The sequence below is a fragment of the Molossus molossus genome, unplaced genomic scaffold, assembly GCF_014108415.1.
Source record: "Molossus molossus isolate mMolMol1 unplaced genomic scaffold, mMolMol1.p scaffold_m16_p_13, whole genome shotgun sequence".
Lineage (NCBI taxonomy): Eukaryota > Metazoa > Chordata > Mammalia > Chiroptera > Molossidae > Molossus > Molossus molossus.
The window spans coordinates 77344868-77369569 of record NW_023425348.1 but is presented as its reverse complement, the minus strand read 5'-3'; the positions used below and the strand labels follow the sequence as shown (position 1 = coordinate 77369569).

Sequence of the window (24702 nt, the reverse complement as noted above, 5' to 3'; positions counted from 1 at the left end):
TACCATGGGCACCAATAAGTGTTCATAAGACCAGCTCTTTAGCAAATTGACTAGTCATGGGTTTCCCCACCCATCTGTAAGTTTATTTTTGTTTTTCTCCCTTATTTCTAAGAAGTAGTTATGCATTTAGAATATGAATCTTTGTTCTATGCATTGCCACTGATTTTCTCAGTGTTGGGGTTTCCTCCTGTTACGTGTAAGGAACGCGTTTTCGTCATTGTTTCAACATTTACTTTTCTTACGGCATTTCTTTTTCAGAGGTTGACTAGTCTAGAGAGGGGATGCTTTGGATAAGAGGAAGGACTAGAGGCAAAGAGTCACAGAGGAACCTGGGAGGGGTCACGGGAAAAGAATACAGTGGAGAAAACTGGGCCGATGTGTGAGCCACTTCTGAATTAGCATCAACAGTTGTGATCAAGAGAGCAGGGGTAGTGGAGGAGTTGCTCATAACTTCCATAGTACCTGGCACATAATGGGAAGTTAATATGCATCTGTTGAAATAAATGAGCAGTTAATTAAATCATCCCTTACATTGAAACTTTCTTTCCTGTAAATCCCAGTAATTATTAAGGACATTTGTTATTTGTAAGAGACGCAAGTTGTGGTTAATTGCAAAGATCACCGATTCTTCGCTCTCTTTTGTCATATAATTTTATAGTGCCGTCCCACTGTGGGTGGGATGACTTGCCTCATTCCTTGACAGTGCGCTCACCGAGGTCATTTGCTTAAGACAATGGGAAGTCAACAGATATGATTTAAACAGAAGCTTGAAAACGTGCTCATGCCTTTCTGCTTGCTCTCTTGGGCTTCTTCTGTTGCCAAGAAGTTTGCTTGAGCCCCGCTGATGAAGAGAGACACATAGAACAGACCCGAGTTGTGTGCCAAAGTGAAACGAATATTCAGTAAGAGAAAAAAGACATAGATTTCCTAATGTCATAATAGATATTTACTCATTCGACTATATGCACAGTATTAGAAATACAAAACAAAACAAAAAATAAAAACCAAACAAAAACCAATAACAACATGCTTAGGAAATCAATGAGTTTAGGGGGAAACACAGACATGAGCAAGTCATTTCCATCTGTCATTAATGGGGTGGAGTCTGGGTAGACAGGTAGCCATTGTAGAGGAGATGATAAAAAAAAAAAAGAAAGAAAGAAAGAAAGAAAGAAAGAAAGAAAGAAAGAAAGAAAGAAAGAAAGACAAAAAAACTTGTAAATTTGTATCTTGACTTTAGTATCTTTATATGTCAAGGAACAAAGGTTAGATTTCTATTAGAATATCTTCTAGCCCTAAAACACAGCATTCTTGGAGCTCAGTCTAGCATAACATATGTAAGGGGTTCCCACTATGTATGGCCTTGTATCATTCACCTACAGAAGTTAATTCACATGCCATTCATTATGTGTGACAACAGAAGCAAGCTTGAGAGGATTACCCCACAGGATATTCTGGTCCCTGCTGAACAGTATGAAAAGTGAAAAGAATTTGTAACACAAAGACTCAGATCTCAAGTATATAGTGTGCTTGGCTAGAGTCGCCTAGGGTCTGTTGAACAACATTAACAAACACGATAGACATATCCATATTTTCTCTATTTTCAAGCAAAGTTTAAATTCAGTCTGGCTTGCTGTTCTGTATTTGTGATTACAAGATGCTGTCCTCTGCTGTTTGCTCAAGATTATACCAGGTAGAGTCACCAGCACACAGTGAAGTAACGCGGTAGTCTCGTCTCCGCGCCCAAATGCCTACAAAGAACCAACAGAATTCTGTGCGGCCGCAGAACACACCTGCCCATTAGCACAGCGATCCTCTCTCCCCGTCATCTCATCTGAACCGCATTTGTCCTGCGCTTGCTTTTTTTTTTTGGTAACTAGATGGGCCATTTGCAAGTGTGACAATGTGATCAATTTATCACTCAGGAGGCAATTCTTTCTTCTAAAAGAGCTTTTATTGAAAATTTGACTTGAACGCGTGCCCTGTGATGGTTGAACGGTACCTGACAACTTCGACTGAAGAAACGTGTTTATGTTGTTACTCAACAACAACTTAGTTGGCATGCGCATTTGTATGACAGTTAAGCTTGTTCACTTCTTACTCCGATTCTCTCTGAATAAGCTCGCTCAGTGACAAATGGGACAATTCCATTCCCCCACAGGGTTACAGATTCACCTCTGGGATTCAGAGCCCGTAAGGACAGCCATGCTCAGGACTGTCTTACAGGCATCCCCCTGGCTCCCCAAAACTAGAAGTGATAGCAGAATTGGAAGAATCGGAATTGAGTAGATCCGGATTCAAAATGTATCAATGTCATTTACCAAAAACGTGGCTTTAGAGTCACTTTCCCCATCTTCAAAATATCTCAGGAGGCTGTTTTGAATTTTAGATAAGGTGACGTTTATGAGAATTCAGCGAGAGACCCACCCATATATGGATGCCCGATAATCACCAGTTGAGTCTGAATCAAAAGTAAAAGCCAAATGAGTAATTCAAGGTCCTACAGTGTGAATGGGTAGCTGGGGCAAGAAAAAAAAATTGTAGCTGCTGAATGGGAAGGTAAACAGGAAGGGGAGGCTTATCTTTTTCATTTTGGCTAAATAGCACAGATCCTTCCTGCTGCTTTGCTTGATAGATTAATTCATTATGAAAGGCTTTAGAGATGTCTGGTAGGTAGCTAATAATCAGCTCTGAAAAATAAGCCATTGCCCTTTTCCTTGCTGTCAAAATCCCTAGAAAAAAATTTTCATTCACAAGGGCTTTTAGCTTGCTTTAGAACCCAAGGGTAGACACCTGTGCAGCTTACTAGAGCGGCTAGTGAGCACACCTGTTAATGGTTTATTAGTTGATAAACTGTAATTGGCATAGACGTGTCAGAGCTTCAAAAGACAAGTTAAAGTTACAGTCACCTGCCCACTAGTGTCTTAAAACAATCAATACCACATTCATTTAAAAATTGAAGCAATGACCTTACCCCTCAACAAATTCACATTTTGGTGCAATTCATAACTACACTAAAGCTCTCCAGATAGATGGAGAAATTATGAAAAATTGAAATCCATGTGTAAAGAAAGGTCTTCCTCTTGCAGGTGCTGATATCCGAAATACATATTAGAGCATGTGCTTAATACCCAAAGAATGTGCAGACGTAATTCTTTTTAATTTTTATCTTTAAATGAGAAAATATGCACGTACTATAAAGGGAACAGGAGCCCTGCTGGTGTGGCTCAGTGGTTGGGCGTCGTCTCATGCACCAAGAGGTCGCCAGTTCGACTCCCAGTCAGGGCACATGCCCAGGTTGTGGGCCCGATCCCCAGTGTAGGGCATGCAGGAGGCAGCCAATCGATGTTCTCTCTCATCAGTGTTTCTCTCTCTCCCTCTCCCTTTCTCTCTCTCTAAAAATAAATAGAGAAAAAAATTTTAGCCCTGGCCAGTTTGGCTCAGCGGTTGAGCATCGGCCTGCACACCAGAGAGTCCCAGGTTTGGTTCCCACTAGGGGCAAGTACCCCCCCCCCCCAAGAAAAAAAAATTTAAAGGGAACAGGAAAGAAAAGAAACATTTGGTGTGAACTTGTATATGCCTCTGGTGTTCCTTTAGTACACAGTTCTCCTTTCTGTTGAATGCCACTCTCATTATGATTTGTCACATACAGACTCAATCGTTACGTCTGTATTGTGCTCAAATAGAGTAACCGCTTTAAAACTATTTTAAACCAAGTACATATGCTGATCTCTGAAAAGTAAAGAAAATCATCACAGATCATTAATTGTGCAGCTTGAGAGAAATATTTCCTTGCCTTCCTCCCCCAACATATATAATCTTTTATTGTCTGAATTATCATTCCCTATTTTGTCCTTTTCATATCTAAAGGTGACATGTTTGAATTACATAAAATGAATAATCAAAACTTACAGAAAGGGCCTTAAGACAATTGCATAGTGTTATTTTGTGGGCCCCTCCAACTAAAAAGACCCCGTGAAATTGAAATGTGCCAGCTGCTACCCCCCACCCTCTATTGGACTTGTTAGAAAAGCCCACAGCCAGGAGCCAGGGATGTTGCAATTGAGTTGTCACACTGTCCTGGGTGTCTTGTACTTGCTGAACAGGCCAATTTACTGCAACACGGCATAGGCTGCAGGCTCCTAGCTTGCCTTTCCAGTGCTTCATCCTGGAGAGATTATCCTCTGGACAGCAGGCTCCCTCCCTCGCGGCTTTGCAGCTAGTCCCAGATTCCTTCCATCCTAGGCAGCAAGAGTCTGTAGTGTACTAGCCTTACCTGTAACCAGCCTGCTTGACTAGACAGCGGAGAGACAGGGTCTGGCCCTGCAACCGAAAAGCATTATCTTTGCGGTTTTGGTGTGATCTTTGAATTCTAGTGGTAATTTCATTTCATCGTCTTCCCCATTGTAGCTCCAGCTCCTGGCTTTCAGGATGAAAACAGGCAAGCTTTTAGAAAAAAAAAATGACAACTTCTCCCACACAGCCCCTGAGTTTCTTTGCCCATTACTAACCTCAGAACGTGGGGGTGGCTTCGAAACGCAGTCGTTCTGGCCCTGTCCTCTAGGTGGCAGCGGTGCCCCACCGCAGAGGCTCAAATCCCCGCTTCCCCGACTTCAAGTGTTAATGCAATTGACCAATCAGTGCTAAGATGATGGGAGGTAATTGGGTAATTGTATTTTACTGATCACAGAAGAACGAGGGGAAGGAAAAGGGGAAGGGAAGAGGGGCAGAGGAAGGAAGGAGACTGCAGTCCAAGAGGAGATTTGGGGGAGCTAGGACCCTAAAGGTTGGCCGTGGCACTGGCCAAGGGAAAGCCTAGACTCAGGAGCTGCCGCCGGCACCGGGAGAGCATTTATTTCTTTGGGGGGAGAGAGGAGCAGGAGGGGAAGGTAGAGAGTTCCAGCCGAAGTGGATGGACCGGGACCGGGCTTTCGGCCGCGCTGGGAGCCGGGAGCCGGGGCGCTCAGGCCGGCGGAGCCGCTGCGCTCCCGGGAACGCGTCTCCCCGCCGAGGACTAGCCGGCGTCGCCAAGGTCTGCGCCCCGAGGAACCAACTTGTGGCTCCAAAATGTACCCGGCGCAGCTGGAAATGAGATTAAAGCTGCAGTTTCCTTCGTGGAGGATGAGAGGAGCCCGCGATTAGGGATTTATTTTTCGTTCCATTTTTCTTTTTCTGTCCATATGATTTTTGAACTTGCCTAACACCCCGTCGGTCCCCGCACTCCGCCCTCCCCTTTGAAATAAAAGCCCAGTTTGCATTTCTTTCGCCGCGGCGCCCCCGGACCCGCCGCCGGCTGATGGAGGAGAAGGGGACCCGGGGGCTGGCGGGGGCCACCGGCGAGGGACCGCGTCACGCGTCTCCCCCGTGATCCCGGCCCTGCTCGCCGAGTTCTGCAACACCCGGAGGAACTGGACCCGGTGCGGGGTGGGGGCGGGGACAGAGGGAGCGAAAGCCACCCCAACCCCAGCCTTTTTAAAGAAGAAAAGTAGAGGGGGGTTGGAATGGGTTTCTTCTTGACAGCTGACGGAGCCTTGAAATTTTCCTCCACTACCTCCGCCCCCGCCCCCACCCCCCGCACTCCATTTAACGTGAGATTATGAAATTGCAGAGGCGGTGGAGGGAAGGAGACAGGATATAACAGGGAGTTTGGAGGGAGCGGAGAAGGTGGCTGGCCGGGTTGCTGAAATCAAAAATCCAATTGCGCACTGTGTTGTGATGAGAAATCTAATCAGATCTTTGGAGAAGGGGCCGGCCGAGAGGGCGATGAGTGGGGGGAGTTGATCCCCATATTCTTCTGGGGGGAGGGGGGCCGGGGAGAGGAATCGGCGATGTAAAAGGAGACTTTTTTTTTGGCGGCGGTGGCGGTTGGGTGCCTTGCAAAAATGAAGGATGCGGGACGCAGCTCGCTCTTGGAACAGAACGCGGTGGATTGTGCAAGAGAGCAGGAAGGACGAAGCTTTCTCCTGTGAGACCTGGATCTTAACACAGTGTGTGTGTGTGTGACACTGGGAGTATTGGGAAATGAAATAGACCAGTGCCAGGCCCGCGGGAGTTGGTGTGCTCTGCCATAAATAAATAATAATAACACAGCTGCCCCCGCCCCCCCTCCAAGGATGGTTGGAAATGGAGAACCGAGGAGCCACAAAGAAAAAGTATGTTCATTTTTTTCTATACAGGAGAAAGTAAGCCAAGGATATATTTTTGGAATGAAAAGTTTGGGGCTTTTTTTAGGAAAGTAAAGACCTGATGTGGTGGTGTTTCGAGGAAATTAATAATACATCTGCAAAGAAATTTTGGAGAAGAAAAGTTGACCGCGGCAGAAGGAGGCATTGATTGGGGGAGAGAAACCAGCAGAGCACAGTTGGATTTGTGCCTGTGTTGACTAAAATTGATGGATAATTGCAGTTGGATTTTTCATCAACCTCCTTTTTTCTTTTCTTTTCTTTTTTTTTCCTTTTTGGTGTCAAGATCATGCGTTTTCGCTTGTTCTTAACCACCTGGATTTCCGTCTGGATGTTGCTGTGATCAGTCTAAAATACAGTGAGTGATCCTTACTTTCTTATTTATTGATGAAGAAAAAGGTTCATTAATTTATCGTTCTTGTCCCATTATCCCCTCACCTTCCTGAGTGTGGTTTTTAAAGACATCACTGTAGGGGGCCAGAAATGAGAGAGAGGGGTGCCCCGGCATTTGCTCCATCAGCCTGTGCTCTGGGATAAGCTGGTTTGCTCTCATGATGCAGGTTGTCTGCATCCTGGGCAGATGCCTTTGCAAATGTTTGGGGGGAGGGGGGGATCTCCCCAAAAAAGCCGCTGCAGTGTGGGGAGTCTGTGCTGTGTGACTGACACTCAACAGTGCATTTAAGTTGATGGCAGCCCCTGAGTTGGATGCACAAATGTTTAGCCGTTGGAAATCGAAGGGGCCTAATTTAAATTTCACTATCCAATCTGACATTGCAGATCAACGAAATGTATCAACACAGAAATATGATAATAAACCCAGCCAATGAAGGATGGCTTCTGGCTCCTGGTGGATGGAGGGAGGAAGGGTGGGTAGGGGGAGGAAGTGGTAGAGAGAGAGGTGGCTACACTTTCCCCACCTTCTCTTGCTAACACAGGCTCCGGTGTGGTCTCCAGATGACCTGGATTGTTGCCAGAGCTAAGAATGAGGGGCCAGGGCCCACTACTCTTCAACCCCACCTCCTTGTAACTAACCACTTCTTTGGATAACAGAGAGGCTTTACCTAGATTGCAGACAGCTTGGGCAGCTGGCTTGGGTTCTGCCAGAAACCTTCCCAGCATCACCAGGACAGGGCTCTGGAGAAAAAGGCAGAAACTGAGTATCCTGTGTGGTCACTTGGGTAAAGGAGCTCAAGAAAAGGTCTGTGACAGCTTTGTTTCTGGGGACAGAGGCCAATGAAGCAAAATAAGGGGTAGCAAATGCTTAGAAGGGCTGAGGGCCTGTAGGATCACCCCTCTTGCCATCCCCTTTGTCTGTCTGTCTGTCTTTCTGTCTCCCTCTCTCTCTCGCTTTCTTTTTCTTTCAACAGAACTCTTTCTCTTCACCCTTCTTTCTTCCTCTCTGGGGGGCCTTCTGTGAGAACCATAGACTCATAGAACTTTAGAGTCGGAAGACTCCCCAGAGATCCCATGCCAATAAAAGAGGAAACAGAGGGTACTGGAGCTGTAACTCTTTGGTGAGTGGCCAGACCCTGTGAGACAGGTGACTCACGCAGGCCTCAGGACCGCAGACACAGTTCAGTTTGGAGTCCAAACTGGATGGGAGCCAGCCATACGTGGTGTGACTACTTCTGTCCCCACAGTTGCCATTTTTGTTGAGAAGGGTCAGGGAAAGTAGCTGCCCTGAGGACTCAGGATAACCTCCTGCCACTCTGGGCCCCCGGCCAGCCCGCCTCCAGTGTGAGATCCCTTTCAGTCCTTTTTTTTTAATGGCTTTAATATTATTTAAATATACATATGTATGTACATATGTGTATATATTCCACAACTCTCGTGTATCCTGAAGGAGATGAAAGGCAGCGCTCTCCTGGGCCCTTCTCGGTGTGCTGGGCACATTTAATGCAATGAGTGGTGGTCCCCGGAGAGTCATTAAGGAAGCATGGAGTTAGATTTATATTAGAGAGGTGATAATAGAAACCAGAAACACCCTGCTAAAAGCATCTGAGCCTGCTCTTCCACTCACATCATCCATTCTTATCCTTTTCATTACTCCTTAACTCAGCTCGCCCAGAGCCCCGCACTTCTCTACTTTGTTTTCCTGGGCACAAGTTTCCTGTCGGGACACAGAGCAGGCAATACATTGACCAGCCCGTGGAAATGATCACGCAGGGTCTCTGGTTTGTGCCCCTCCCCCTGCCCCAATATCCCTGTAGGTTTTTGCATATCTTATCTTTCCTTGCAGTCTTTTTGTGTTTTTTGTTTTGTTTTGATTTGCTTGTCTGTTTTGTTTCTACATGACCTCAGTTAAGGCACCACTGTGGTCACAGATGGACTCAAGTCAAGTTCCTGCCCAGTTGCGATTTAGCACAACTGGCAAAAGAGAAACAAGAAAAAGATGTATTTTGACGTTTTTACTGCGTAGTTCAGCTCTGGGCTTCACCCAGCCTTTCAGTCAGCTGCCTCGTCCAATCAGGAGAGGTTTTCTCCCTTTCTTTCTCTTTCTTCTTCTTTTTTCCTTTTAGACACTCAGATCTCTTCACGGCTACTCCAATGAGACCTCGGAGTATGTTCCTCTCCCATCTTCACCCCCTGGCTGTACCTTCCACATTTACATACACAGGCAAACTTTTCTGAATGAGAGGAGGGAAGGGGCGGGGGAGGGGAAGCGAGGGGAGGGGGGTGAATGTCTTTCACACTGTGGGCTGAACTGTTTCCTCCAGCCCTTGCCCACTTAAGCCTGTTCCTCATATCTGGAGATGATGGAGCATCCAAGGATATCATTTTTCATCTGGCGAATCACTCACTTCCCCGGCGCTACAGTTGGGGACACATTGCCCGACTTGAGATTTAGCTCCTTTGGTTTGGCAGTCAGAGTTGGCTCTGCGTCTTAGGCAACTTGTTCGTGGACTGTTGGAAGATGATGGCCATGGCAGACCTGGAAGCTTACCCTGTGAGCTCATTGCAGGGCCGAAGTTGGTGCCCCCTGGGTAACATCTGTGAGTCTGGAGTGTGGACTACTGGGCTTCTGCGGAGGCCCCCAGGCCCAGCGATGTCTGCGTTTTGCAAGTCCTGAAGTTCCCTTTTTAAACGATCTCTTTCCTCTAATTTAACAGTTGTACGCTTTGGGCCATACCTTGAATTTCCCTGGCCCTCTGTTTTCTCATCTGTGGGATGGGATGGATAATATCAACAAACTAGAATTCAACTAATTTGAATTATTTGGTGACTTACAAGTAATGCTGTGCAAAGCCCCAAGTGTGATGCACCCTCTAAAGAGCTGTTTGTTAAGGTTGTGCAGGGTTAATTGGAATTAACTCCCTGGGAATGAACACAGGCTGGCCAGACACGTTTCCAGTTCCAGTGGCTACACTCCAGGGAGAGGGACTGGCCCCACCTTGGTTACCAGATTCTTCCTTTGAGTTCCTAACAGGACAGACTGGCTGCAACATATCGTTTTAGATTGAAATGCTCCTTCAAGCTGGAAACTGGAGATGAGGATTTACTCTAAAGTATAGGGAACAGAAATCTCAGCAAAGATAATACTTCAATGAGATCTTCAGGGAAAAATAATACTCTCCGTATTTTGGTACAATTTTGGTCTAAAAGTTGCATATGATATATTTTGTGTGTTCAATGGATAACTTTAGCTGCATATTACACTTTCTGGACCAGGAACACACAAAATAAGCACAGATTTCTGGGCAGGAGTGTCATTTAAATTAGATGGCATGAAATTCCATTCCTTTACAATTTGGGTTCAGAGTCTTCCTAGTTATAATGACTTCGATGTTAGCTATACATCTTCACACTGTGATAGGATCAAGTCCTGGTCGTTTTTCCCATCCAGATTTTATGTGGACATAAGTGTCTTATTGTTTGCATATACAAATCTCTGGACGACTCAGTAATGGTTTCTGAAGCAGCCAGTCACGGTCTTTGCTTGTATTTCCCTTCTCTACAACAGTAGTTCAGTGTTGTGTCCATTTCCTCAATATGCTTCCAGAGACCTGTTCCCCCTTTGAGGGGAAGGACTCCTACTACTGTCGTTGTTATTCTTGATGTCCTATCTGTACATTATAACCGACAGTCAGGCTCAGGAGTTGCCCATTGGCTTTCTATATTGCTTCTTTTCAATCCCAAAGTCGATGTGAAACCCGTGTTCATTTTGGAGAAGTATCCTCAAGTTAACCATCTTCACTGATCTTAGGAAGATGTCGTCTATGGACGTTCTTACCATCTGATACATTTTATTTTTTTTGCGTGCTTCTGAAATGTAACGGAGAGACTCAGTAGACTTGGACTCTGGCATCCTGAGTGAGTTTGAGTCTTCAGCTCTCCACGGGGTCAGGTGCAGCACACGCACCATTTGACCGCTCTGAGCCTGTATGCTCGTCTGTGAGACAGCGGTTATGAAGAGCCACATGGATGAAATCAGATTACATATACCAGACGCAGCAGGCGTGCAATAAATGTGCAGTTCAATTGGCCATCTCTGATTTCAGTGTAGGGAATGCACGGTTTGCAAAAAGCAAATGTGGTCTTGTTTGACAGAAGCAGTTAATGTCCGACCATGTTGGTCAAGAGTGACAAAGGAAAACGACATAGACAAGATTCAGGCTGGAGTAATGCAAATAGCTGCTGCCCTTTTTGGTAAGGTCCTCCACGTTCAATACATTTGGAAGTGCTTCGGCGGATGCCATTCCCTCAGGAAAGATTGCAGTGTCCTTTGTGAACTGTGGAAAATATACTGCGTCCAAGTGAAGTTTCATTAGATTGTCAATTATTTTATAATACAGGCAGCAACACGATTAGTGATTTGGAAATGGTGTCTTGGAAGACTCTCCAAAGGGATCGAGAGTCTGTTGCACCCTCCTTCAAGATGATCTCTCTGGCGAAGTGTCATTTCGGCACTTGAAACTGGGTTGGGCAGACGCTGTAGCTAAGATAGTGTGCCTGTGACACTCTCTGAGGGCAAGGATCTTATTTGTTTCCTGGCATGTCCTCAGCCCCTCTTAGGCATGTCTGAGAAATAGGGTGCCTGCGATACATATTCCTTGACTGACTAATTGAACTTACTTTAAGAGATATTTTCTCCCAGAGACTCAAATGCTCATAGGCACCTATGCGGCTCACAGAAGCTTGATGAGAAATCTCAATGAGTGTGTCGGCACTGTGTCCGTATATACAAATAGCACGTCACAGGCAGATATTAAGCACCATGGAGTGATTTCCTCATGTTGGGGAAGCTGAGGCCTGAGGGTTAGGTGATGCAATATATATAGTTATTTTATTCTTGATGTTGTCAGTAATAGACTGTAATCATTTATATAGGTCATCTTACCTCTCTCAGGGTTGGTCTTATGTTCTTCTCTGTTAAATAAAAGTGAAATCTAAGATTCCTTCAAGCATTAAGATTTTAGGATACAAATTCACAGTTGACTACCTAGGAATTCAACATTCCTAGGAATTAAATATGTAAAATTCTTGATCTCAGGATACTAGCTTTTAAACTGTGGAGGGGAACAGCGCAGTATTCTGAGAGAAAGGCAGGTTTGATGTTACAATGGCTGATGTACAGAGCAGAAGGTGAAAGAACTCTCTAGAGGGTTTGTAGAGGAAATACAATGAGATTTGGAATAGATCAACATTGGGTTCCAACTTTGTTTACCACCTGTTAGCCGGGGGATCCTAAGTGGGCCAATGAACCTTGCAATTTCTTAGTTACCTCAACTCTAAAACTGAAGATCATTTTTCTTGGCGTTTCAGGAGCATTAACATGTCTAAGTGTTGGATGAGTGATCAGCACACAATAAATGCTAGATCACCTTTCACTGAAGTCTTTGGTTGCTTTTCACAGAAATGGGAGCATTTAACTGAGAGTCTGTGAGTATTTTATGCTTCACAGTTACTGAGTATATAAATGAAAATCTTTTGCCGATTCTGCTATCCAAGTTGGTAATGTTATTTTTGATAATGTTTTCCAAAGTCAATCAGATTTATAATGAAGTCTGAAAAAGATGAAAAACTTATATAAGATTTGTGAACTTTTATTTCAACTTTGGTATAAGCTGATGGCAACTTTCTGTGCTTTTGGAAGCTCTCATCACTTACGAAAGTTATGGGTATAATTTCGTTACAGTGATAGTAACTATCATGTATTGAGCATTTGATATGCACCGGGCAGTATATTGAAAATATAACATAGTTTTCTCCTTAATCCTCACTAATGGAACTGAAACATAAAGAGGTAAAGTATCTCGTCTCAGGTTATGCAGCAACTAAGTGGCGGAGCTGGAAGTAGAAACTACATTTCTTCTGACTTTAGAAATGAGATCAGAGTCAGTAAATTCAGACTCGGTGACTTGGTAACACATAAACGTGGTAGCTCACTGTCATTTAACCTGGTAGTCAGTGTGAATATTGTAATTGAGATGGAGAACTCTGCAGTCTCCCTTCCGTTTCCTGAAGTGACGCTTGTCACTTATCCCTTGCGTATTTTGGCCCAGTAATATCCAAGTGTGCCCAGAAGTGAGGAAGGGACGACTTTTCAGAAAGATGGGAAAAGTTATCCTAACTCAGTCAACATAACTAATGTTCAGAAAGGCTTTGCAAGGTGCTACGAGATCATCTGGAATGTCAGAATTGTGTGAGAAAAACGGTCCATGCTAATAAGTTTGGAGTTTAGTTCCAGGATACTATGAACTTGATGGGTTTGATCTCAACCCTCGTCATGTTTGATCTCTCTGTGCACCTGACGGCATCTCTGCTGCTGGCTTTCCAAAACGCACCCAGGGACTCCAGGGCTGCTTGCTGTCACTTCTTGAATTCAGGTCACTTCGTTCTCCTGCTCCATCCTTAAATGTCCAGGACTTCCCTCTGCATCTGTCTGGTCCCAGTCTGTCTGCATCCTTGAGAGCTGAGCTGTCGGCGGGGCTTGTTTTGTGAGATGACACTCAAATCCTTGGCCTCAGCCACCTGCGGATGCTGAAGACGCCTAAATCTCCATGGCCACCAAGATCCCACTTCTTTACTTGGTCTGTAGGCCTTGCAAGCATAACAGGTGGAACTGATGATTTTCTCTCCAGGAGGCAATATGTTTTCAGCTTCAATGATATTACTGTCTCTCTAAGCTCCCTCACATCCAACCACTCATCAAATCTATGCTCTATCTTAAGCTCCGCTTTTTGTCTCTCAGTTCAGATTCTATCATTACTGTCCTGGATGTCTTTGCAGCTTTTGTCTTTCTGTTGCTGCCCACTCTTCTTCTGTGTAACCCATTATTTATTCTTCCCTCAGAAGGATCATCCTAAAACATAGTGCTAAAAATCTCCTTCTCTCTGTTCTATAAATTTATGTAGGGAATCAAATCAAGGTTCTTCTCTTGATAATATGGTCTGACCAACCTGTTCATATCCTCTCTTATCTGTCTGCCCTTCTGAATATTTTATTCTTCTGGAGATATCCCAGGCTATATTCGGCACAAAATTTGTGAGAGTTACTCTGTTTGTCTAAGACATACTCTTTAGACATCAAAATACAGAACATGTTACCTCTTCTGGGAAAATATGCCAGGTCCCCTTGATCCACTGAGTCTCCCTGTCCTCTGTACACCAACTTTTATTCATACATGCATCTTAGCTCTTATCACTGTTATATCTAATTATTTGGCCAAAAGCCACTAGATTGTGACTTATTTGAGGATATGGTCCTTGTCTTGTCATCTACATGTTACATAGCTCACAAGAATTTTCAATATAGTGTGGTAGAACCAATAAATACGTGGACTGGTACACGTCTTCAGGGTAAGAAGGTCTTCGAGTCAGTTTAGTGTGTAGGCCAATATTTCCCCAGTATTTTTGCTCCTAAGATCACCTTTGATTTTTTTTTCCTCGAAGAACCTATTTCAAAACCACTTTGCCTAATAAATACATTGCAGTTTGTTCCTCCATGTTGTCGAATTGAAAACACAGACCTGCCAATCATCGTTCCTGAAATGCACTGGATGAACATTGTCAACTTGAGTTAATATAAATGGAGCCAAAAGAAAGGATGTTTTAATTACCTCATGCAGTTGCATGAGAACATGCACGATTTCTAGCCGGCTTTCTGAAATATTGATAGTAGTCCTGTAAATACATTTTAGTGCTAATTAGATGCGCTAATGGCTCACTGCAAGTTTTACAACACACACTCCTCTGTGGCATCGCTCAGAGAATATTGTTCACAAAAGCGCAAGGCCCCTTGGAGTTGTGCACTGTTGAATCTACACAGTTACGTAAAGTGGGCCATGCTACTCACGGCTGACTATTGGAAAAAGACTATGAATTTTAAGTTTGCGTAACACCCAAATACGGAATTATGCAACAGGTGAATAAAAATGATCTGCTGAGTCAAAGTGTTCGCATTTCAACATTTGGTGAGCTGGTCACTTTTCACACTATGCAAACACCTGGCTTCATGAAGCCGGCTGTACATTTTCAGAAGATGCTCCAGTTTCATGCTTCAGAAGGGGGCTTCCTTTCCCTCCTAAGAAACAGCAGAAGAGCCTGCTTAGATTAAAAAAAAAAAAAAGTGCAAATGGTAAGGGACTATTTAATTATGGTTGAATTTTATTCTTCAGTCTTTGCATATAAATGCCTTGACTGTGTTGCACTGGACATTTGTTTTCCTTTTAGTTTTTTGTAATCGAGTTTCTCTTCTACTTTTGATGGTGTCTTTCCAGTTGAGCGATTAGTAGGATTATTCTAATAGTAGCGTTAGTAAACCAGAGAGCATTGATAGTGATGCCTCACAGCGCTTTTTAGATCTAGCTGTTCCTTTGAGTCCTCTCAACAACATGTTGCTGTCAGAACATCCAAAGCAGCATTCCCTGATTACTACAGCCCCTGTGCTACAGCATCAGGACTTGTGCAGGGAAGTTTTCTTTCCAAAAGCCAGCGCTGAGTGTGGTCTGTGGTTCTTGACAAACTGCAAACTGCCGAGACAATGCTGTTTCCTTGGCCTGGGTCCATTTGTTTTATCCCATTGATTTTCATCGAGTTCACTGTACAGGATGGAGGGGAATTTAGCCATTCAATTATATTTCTTTCTTTGTTGCTTAGAGATAAGTATCTGTGATGGGGGCTGGATTTTATAGATTTAAAAAGAATAAGGTCTGTTTTCTTATGATGACTAATACTGTCCTATAATTATTAAAATCAATGGTCATTGCCTGGCCGGTGTGGCTCAGTGGTTGAGCATTGACCCAATCTCCAAGAGGTTGCAGCTTCAATTCCCGGTCAGGGCACATGCCCAGGTTGTGGGCCAGATCCCCAGTGGGGGGCATGCAGGAGGTGGCCAATTAATGTTCTTTCTCATTGATGTTTCTATTTCTCTCTCTCCCTGTCTCTCTAAAATCATAAATGAATAAATAAATAAAATCAATGGTCATTGTAAATGTGGCCTTGCCTAGAATGAGTTGATTGATTTGTGGTGCTTTAATAGATAGCTTATTATCCATAAAGCTGATCGTTTTTGGTTTTTTGTTTGTTTTTTGTTTTAATCCTCACCCGAGGACATTTTTCCATATTTTGTTCAGATAGAGTGGGAGGGAGAGAGAGAGAGAGAGAAACATCGATCTGAAAGGAACACATTGAGTGGCTGCCACCCACACGACCAACCAGGGCCGGGGACAAACTGCAACCAAGGTACGTGCCCTTAGCGGGAACTGAACCCCGGTCTCTCTGGACCGCAGGCCAGTGCTCTAACCGCTGAGCCAAACCGGCCAGGGCACATAAAGCTGATCTTGTTCATTTTGTTTTGTTTTATTTTTGAGCCTAGGATACATTGTACTAAAAAACTCAGTCTCAGGACAACAGACATGTATTCTTTGAACCAGTGACTTGATAATGATGTTGGAAAGTTCAGTAACCAACATGGGGGTTTTTAAGAGAGGTGCATGACATTTGAAAGTATACTGGCCTGCTTCTCTTGAATGGCTTACAGTTGAACCTGAGCCAGATCTCAGAATGTGCTGATTTTTACAACCTGAGGAGAGAGGAGAAGAGAAGGAAGGGGAGGGGAGGAAGGGAGTGACAGAGAGAGGGAGAGGGAGAGGGAGAGGGAGAGGGGGAGGGAGAGGGGGAGGGAGAGGGAGAGGGGGAGGGAGGGAGGGAGAGAGAGAGAATGCTGTGAGTTTGGCTGCTCTAAGTTGGGAAGGGAGAATGCTCATAGCTTAGTTTGAAGATCTCCAGTGAGAATCACCTCTGCAGGGACCAGACCCTGTGGGAGTGAATTAATTTAAATACATTATGGGAGTAATTCAGGACACTCAGATGTCTTCTAACTGAAAAGGTGGAAAGTCAGAAGTCACCCTAAAAGAGTTAACATCCACGCAGTGGTGTTTAGGAAGGCAAGAATGGAACTCTGAAGGCTGTCTCTATATTGTTTGGACGTTGCCATGGCGATAGTTTCCAGCAGAAGTTACATGTTTTTGGATTCCTCAAAGCTGCCAGCAGCCTTTCCCTCTCCTCGCCCTCCCTCCCACCATCCCTGTCGCCCCCAGTCTTTAGTTCTCATCTCCCCATCGTTTTCCTCCTCCTTCGGTTCTTTCTTTTGTCCTCACTTTCTCAACTTGTTCCCCGTTATCAACAAAAACATTCCAACTCCTCTCGGTCACTTTTAGGCAGCAAGTGACTCGGACACATAGCCTTCTGTCCCGGTCTCCCTGTCTGTTGACATATTAAAGACCTAATTAGACGGAAGGAGGGGATGGAAGCAGGGTTGGGGCTTCCCCTCGCTGGTGGGACACAGAACGTATCCCAGTGGTTGGTGTTGTGGTGCTATGTTCATCGGCTCGCTCCAGGCAAGTGCAGAGCAGAAGTCTCTGACAATTAGAAAGAACAATGACTTGACTATGAAGAGGGCCGCTCTCTTAACCAGAGGAAGGATTAGCATGCATTGCAGGTCTTTGGAAGGTTCCTACGGACCCAGAGAGATCTGCAGTTGGAAATGCCTCCTGTCTCTTTAAGTTAGCTGTCTCCCCTTTATCTCATTTCACCACCAAAGAGAAGTGAGGGGGGACAGCGAAGGATCTGGTGTAGTGGGTGTGGGGGACCCTAACGCAGACCTGGGCCCTGCGATATATTGCAGGCTGTTAGGAAGAAATCTTTGCCGCTTGATGCACGTGGCCAGTGAATTGTGAAATCGGTCTCATTAGAGCCTTTCACATCCCGGCATGTGCCAAAGTGCTTTTCCGGCACAGCGCCATCACTTCGGGTCCAACCCTGCTGCTGCTCGCTGCAGCCAAGAGGGAACAGAGGCTCTGTCTGTCCGAAAGCCTTCGGCCCCATCGCTCTGTCTACTGTTCATTGTGAGGCACTCCTGGGCCTTTCAGCCAGGAATGGGGCACCACGTCTCCTAGGGGTTCGCACGGGGAAATAGGAGGGCTTTTGAGCATCACTGCTTTGGAGGTGGCCAGTGGGTGCTTTTTTCAGGGCCGACATCAAGGTTGTCTCTGGGCTTCCCTGCAAACACGCCCAGGTACTCACCTGAAAGAGGGGGCGGGGACTTCAGAGCCCAGTCAGTCATCAGGGACCTTGGTGGTATTCAATCTGGAGGAGCTCTTTGTGTTTGTTTTTCTCAGATTCATACACTGGTGATGCTAGAAACACAGGTTCTCTCCCACAGTGGAGCCCCATCACTGCTGGCTAACTGCTGTGAGCACTCTCTGTCGGGCACTTTGCATGTCTCTTATTTCAAACACCCCAGGATTCCACAAGGTTGATGATATGAAAACCTAGACGCCAGATGGAGTTGAGCCCTGTCACGTCTTAAATCTGTGGCTTTGGGCAATTTTACTTAGTCCTTTGGAATCTCAGCTGTCTTACCTGCAACATGGGAATACATGTAGTTCCGGGTTGTGGTGAGTTATAATTGAAATGATGCAGCTGAAGCTTTTGAGCAGAATGCTTGCCCATGGAGAGCATTCAGGCTGTTATTTGTAAAAAATATAAGAGGTGTTTTCCTACAACAATATTATGAAATAATCAATAGGCATGGGCCTCAGGCAGAATGAAGTTAAAAACTTATGTAGGGCAGATTGTTTCATGGAAAGGGAAAACGGGCATTAGAAGGTGTGTTTCTGAATGTGAAATGGTCAAGGTCCTGACAGCTTTGGTATAACTACAGTTTGGAAAGCAGAGCAGAGTGGTCATTGGAATATGCTTCTGTTTGCTGGATGAATGTTTTTCCTGTGGGACTGATCTCTCAGGCACTGTATCAGTTGTGATGCCTTCGATTGGAAATAAGAGAATGAAAGATAACAAGATTACGCACAAAAAAGGAAAATTCACTGACACGTTCCATGGAACATTCCCTTGGTTCATAAAATTCAGGTGTGATTTGATCCAGATGTGAACAGTGTCAAGGGGACTTCTGTTCTATTTTCTGTAGTTCTCTTGGCTTATCCCTCCTCCATGGGCCATTTCCATCCTCAGACTATTGGTGTGCATCCCTTTACCCATCCACTAAAGAAAGATTCCCACTTTTGTCCACTATTTCCAGAGAGCATCCTGAGATCTAAGCTGGCTGGACTAGGTTAGGTCATATGCCCACCCAAGGACCAGACCCTTGAGTGGAATGGAGCTGATGTTCAAATGCACCCAAATTCAGGGGTTAATGAGAGAGAAGAGGGGTGAGGTGCTGGAGATGTAACCACTAATCCATGCCAGAGGTCTAATGGTGGAAAGTGGGAAGGGCAAGTTACATTTCACATTGCAACTTGCTAGCAGGGTTCATTTTGTTTTTACTTCTCTGTAATGCTCCATTGCATTTAGGTACTGCAGGCTTAATAACCATCTAAGGAGTCTTGTTCTTCTTGCCGATCATCTGGCTGAAGCTGTTGATTTTTCAAAGGAACAACTTGAGCTGCATTCATGCTGTTTTTTGCATTGTGCCCCCCATCTAGGAACGGGTTCTCGTTCTTGAAAGAGAATGTACAGGCTTTTTCTGGAGGTAAGGACACAAAAGCAGAAACAAAGCAGTCCTCTGCAGCCAATAAAAGTCCTTTGTAGAAGTTCTTTAAACTGTGTAGAATCCCCACTGCAGAGATCTCAGCGGTGACAGAGTCCATCCTTGAGCTCTCCATTCTGCCTCCCTAGGGACAGTGGTCCAGCGAACATGGCATGATGCCATTGCTTCTTCATAGGCAAAGTGGGCGACCTGAGTATCTGGGCTTTGGATACAAATACTTATTAAGTAGACCTATTCCTAGCACATGACGGCTTCCCAAGTTCAAGGACTTGGAATGATCTTTTTTGCAGTCTTTACACGCTGCGTACCACATGGTACACAGTATAGACTCTTTATTCATACTTACATAGCGATGTGCTCCAAATTGAGACTCAAACCAAATTCAGATGCTTTTCAGAAAAGCTGCTATAAAGCAAGGCTGGAGTAGGTTGTGCCTGGAAAGTGAAATCCATGAAGACTGCCATTTTTTTCCCCTCCAATTTATTGTATTTGTAGGGACTGTAGTGGGTTATTTTATACTTCATCTCATTGTGCCCTTACAAAATCTGCAATAATAATGTGAAAAATATCAATACTAGGTAATATTTATTGACTGATTACGTAGGCACTATTTGAAATGCTTTCTTTTTGTAATGATGTTGAATCCACGAGGAAGGAATCACCTTTTTTTTTCTTTAAACATGAGGAAAGGGAACGTCGGTTTGATGACTTACCCATGCACGGAGCTGGTACGTCACAGACTCTGCTTTGGTGTGGTCTACTCTGGTTTTTATACTCTGCTACCTCTCATGTGAGACTACTAACAACAAAACAACAACAAAACACTTACATTTTTTTTTAAGTGTAAATAAGTCAAAACACCAAAGACCTGTCATTCTTTCCTCTGACCTCACTTGTGTTTCCATTGTTCTTGCCTTTCCTCCTCTTTCCCTGGGTTCTTGGCTTTGACAACCTGTCACAGAGCTTTTCAGTTCTAGCTTGGCCCAGGGCACCTGCCCAGACCCCACTCCGGATGCACTAGAAGTGAAGCTTTTCTGCACCTTTCATTTTACTTTAATTTATTTTAATTCATTTTATTTTATTTTATTTTTTCTTTATTGGTTTTTAGAGAGAGAGGAAGGGAGAGAGAGATAGAAACATCGATGAGCGAGAACATCGATTGGCCGCCTCCTGCATGCTCCCCCACTGGGGATCTGGCCCACAACCTGGGCATGTGCCCTGACCGGGAATTGAACTGGCGACTCTTGGTGTGTGGGTCGGTGCTTAACCACTGAGCCACACTGGCCGGGCTCCACCACTTATTTTAAATACAACCATTTGAGATCACCACAAGTAACCCCCAAGAGTGTTTTTTGGGAGGTCTTGTTGTTGGTCATAGGTTAGGGAGAGTGAAGAAACATTTCATATCCCAGTGGTTTCCTGGCAACTGGACTTTCAAAACCTCTGCAGATCTTAGTAGTGGGCAGCTCTCTCCCTAAAGATGTAATGACACCAGCGGTCACCTGCATAGCTGCTGAAGGCTGTGCCACGTGTCTCTTATCTCCTTTGTAACTATCAGAAGATACCCGCCTCCATCTCTAGAAGAGGGAGGGTGGGCCTTTTCCTCCACAGCAACTAAGACTCTCTACTCTTCCCTACCAGGATGGGGGGGGCGGGGCAGAAGGGGCTGTGGCTCTTGGACACTGTTGTCACTGCCTTTCCCAAGAAGCTACTAAACAAAATTGCTGTTCTCAGCTCACCTGGGCGTGGGGCCAGAGAGGAGGCAATGCCCCAAATCAGTTTCCTATTCCCTCAGCGCATCGCCCTCTCTTTTCCTTCCCAGACGGACGTTGCCGGGGTGGGGGCGTGCGCAGCACACTGCAGTGGCAGGATCTGTGAACACCGACACTCGCTGCCTCGTGTGCACAGGTAAACACACACACACAGAGATATGATCCCCACTAGCTGTCTGTGTCCCGAGTCCCACGTGACTTCTGGTGGGCCTTCTGGGGCCCTCTGCCCTTTGTCTTTGTCTGGGATTCAAGAGGCAAAAGGAAAGACTGCACGGGGGCAGTAGACTGCGGACGGCGTGCTCGTCAGCTGGGGACTCTTCTCATCGCCTGCTGTACACGTGACCGTGTCTGCGGTTCCGAGCCCGAAAGGGGCAGCCCGGTGCTGCTCACTGTTGTCTAATGTCTGAACTACTGCTTCGCGCCCTCGGGGCTGGCAAGGCAGAGTCGCTCTTGCTTCATATCCTCTGGAGAACGTGCCTTTCCTACCCTCGTGCAGGCTTTTAGCGTTTATCAGGCCCAGATAACGGTAACCCCGTGGATTTGCCCTCCCTTCCGGCCCAGCCCTGTCACCGGTTTCCCGGAGGGCGCCGCCCCTGAGCTAGCAGACCCCCGCTCCTCAGCTGGCGGACCCCCGGCTCCTGAGCTCGCGGACCCCCACCCCTCAGCTAGCTGACCCCCCGCTCCTGAGCTAGCAGACCCCCGCTCCTCAGCTCGCGGACCCCCCGCTCCTGAGCTCGCGGACCCCCGCTCCTCAGCTGGCGGACCCCCGGCTCCTGAGCTCGCGGACCCCCACCCCTCAGCTAGCTGACCCCCCGCTCCTGAGCTAGCAGACCCCCGCTCCTCAGCTGGCGGACCCCCGCTCCTCAGCTCGCGGACCCCTCGCTGGAGGAGGGCTGCGGCCCGAGGGCTGGGCCTCCTCCCGGGCCTCACCTATCTGCTCCTCCTCTTCTCTCAGTGCCACTTTGTGTTTCTTTTTCTTCTATCCTCACCCGAGGATTTTTCCCATTTATCTTCAGATAGAGTGGGAGGGAGAGAAAGGGAGAGAGAGAAACGTCGATGTGAGAGGGACACATGAATTGGTACCTCCCACAGGGCCCTGGCCAAGGCCGGGGATGAACCACAACCAAGGTCCTTGGCTGGAATCGAACCTGAGACTCGTTGGTCTGTGGGCTGACGCTCTAATGGCTGAGCCAAACCAGCCAGGGCTCCAGCTTGTGTATTTGTATTGTGTCCCTGTCCTGTGTCCTGGTGTGTATGGGTAATTGTTCCACATGCCTATTGTTTGATTCCTCTCCTAGACTGAAGGCTCCCTGAGGGCCGCCCCTTGGCTTGTCCTGCAGGCCTGACATATGGGGGAGCCTGCACGGGGCAGCCTGCCTGGGGGGGAGCCTGCCTGGGGGGAGCCTGCCTGGGGGGAGCCTGCCTGGGGGGGAGCCTGCCCGGGGGAGCCTGCCTGGGGGGAGCCTGCCTGGGGGGGGAGCCTGCCTGGGGGGAGCCTGCCTGGGGGGGAGCCTGCCTGGGGGAGCCTGCCTGGGGGGGAGCCTGCCTGGGGGAGCCTGCCCGGGGGAGCCTGCCTGGGGGAGCCTGCCTGGGGGGAGCCTGCCTGGGGGGGAGCCTGCCTGGGGGAGCCTGCCTGGGGGAGCCTGCCTGGGGGGAGCCTGCCTGGGGGGAGCCTGCCTGGGGGAGCCTGCCTGGGGGGAGCCTGCCTGGGGGAGCCTGCATGGGGGGGAGCCTGCCTGGGGGAGCCTGCATGGGGGAGCCTGCCTGGGGGAGCCTGCACGGGGGAGCATGCACGGGGAGCCTAAATGGGGGAGCCTGCATGGGGGGGAGCATACCTGGGGAGCCTGCCTGGGGGAGCATGCGTGGAGGAGCCTGCACGGGGAACATGCACGGGGGAGCCTACATGGGGGAGCCTGCAGGGGGGAGCATGCTGGAGACGTTCTCCATGTGCTTCGTAATTGAAACCGTGATGTTTTACTTTACAAGCTTCCAACCGCTGTTTTCTTTAAAGCAGTTTGTTTTTAATTAGAGTTTTACTAATTTTTTTAAAAAGATGGCCTCATGGAGTCGACTTGGGGCAAGGCAACCTCCCCCATTGGGGCATCCACCTGGCAGTGGGATGGGGAAATAAAAAGAACTCCCTTTCGCTGAGTTTCCTGCGGAGTCCCTTTAGAGAGCTGCTCTTCGGAGCCCGTGATTCCCAGCCCCGGCTGTTTGCTTAGCAGGGAGGGGGTGCTCCCTAGGCAAAGCCACGTGCTTCTGTGGGTGAGGCTGGCTTCCCCAGAGGGCCGCCTGCTTCTGTCCCGCTGCCGTGATGGATCGGTGTCCCAGGGTCCCCGAGGGACACGCGTGCTCATGTGTACAGGTCTCCTCTCCAGCTCCCTGGTCTGTGGAAGTTCTGCGGAGCACAGTGAGGCTGTCACTCTTAGTGCTTACAATCTCCTGCTCCTGCTTGCGTATTACTCTCACATGTAGCTGGTTCCTGAAGCGAACCCAGAAATGGGCGAGGTGTCCTGATGAGGTGTACAATGATCAACAGAGGAAACAGCAAAATGTTGCCAGTTTCTCACAAAATTAAATTGATATGACTTATACAACAATTTTTTTTGTTATTTTTTTATGAGGGTTAAAAAATGTGCCTTTTATAAAGGTGAATGATTAGGATGGTATGTGGTGTTTTAAAGAATTTTCTCATAATGTAATTACCTGCAGGAAAGGTTTATATATGTATGTGTGTATATTATATATATAGATATATATTGTTTTACATATATATACATATATACACACATATAAATACAACACACATATATGTGTGTGTATATGTCTATACATATATATTTGTGTGTGTGTGTACATACACACATACATACATACAGTGGTGGACACAGTAAGTTTACAGTTGTATGTGAAACAGAGTTTATTCTTATATTATTTATTAGTCATTGTATTATTTTCCATACAAACAACTGTTAACCTAGTTTGCCCATATATATATCTCTCTCTCTGTATAAATATCCCAGTCCCTGCAGTGCACATTATGTACAAGGCTGTGACAAATGCCCGCCGTGTCTGTCACTAGCTTCCCTGGTTCAGTCCAGACCGCTGCCTCAGGTGTACGAGTTAGAGCCTGAAACCCTGCAGCTGGCGGCCGAGAGTAACTAGGACACGCGAGCCCATGTCACCCGCGGCCCCCGCGTATGGCCCTTCCCCCTGCTGAACGCCACTGTCAGAGGTGCACTGGTCACGGCCGCAGGACGGAAGCACGTGTCCCCCTCTCTCCCAGTCTCCTTGGCCGAAAGTGAAAAGTTTGATGGGGCTGTGCTGTGGTCCTTCTGCGCTCCTGCTAAAGTCCACCGCATCGCGTGGGGCCTCTGCGGGTGACACGACTGTATGTGTCAGAGAGAATAGAAACTCAGGTTTCTGGTTCCCCTTCTCTGTGTTCTGCATGGCCATTTCCTTTTCTCCCACCTTCTCGCTTTCCTCGGTCTCCTGTTTCATCACACCTGCCAAATGCCATTCTTTCCTGTCTGGTCGCCATCCAGCCAAGTCCTTCCTCACGTTAGAGTTGCATGTGTGTGCGTGTGTGTGTGTGTGTGGCTGTTTTGCCCGGTAAGCACTTCATTTCAGACTTGCTTCCACTAATTAACTGCAAAATTAAGTAGGTGAATTCATTGATTCAGCAGTTGGTTTGAAGTTTATATTAACTCATTAAAAGAGAAGCCCTGGATGTGGCCAGA

At 46.6% G+C, this 24702-nt stretch overlaps 1 protein-coding gene across 1 annotated transcript in view; it reads left to right on the top strand.

Annotated features, from left to right (window-relative positions):
• The first annotated feature begins 6269 nt into the window (after positions 1–6269).
• Positions 6270–24702, top strand: part of LRRC4C (leucine rich repeat containing 4C) — a 168605-nt gene continuing 150172 nt past the window's right edge. Inside the window, exon 1 of the mRNA XM_036258741.1 lies at positions 6270–6540. The gene's annotated coding sequence lies outside the window, so the exon portion shown is untranslated. The remainder of the gene's footprint in view (positions 6541–24702) is intronic.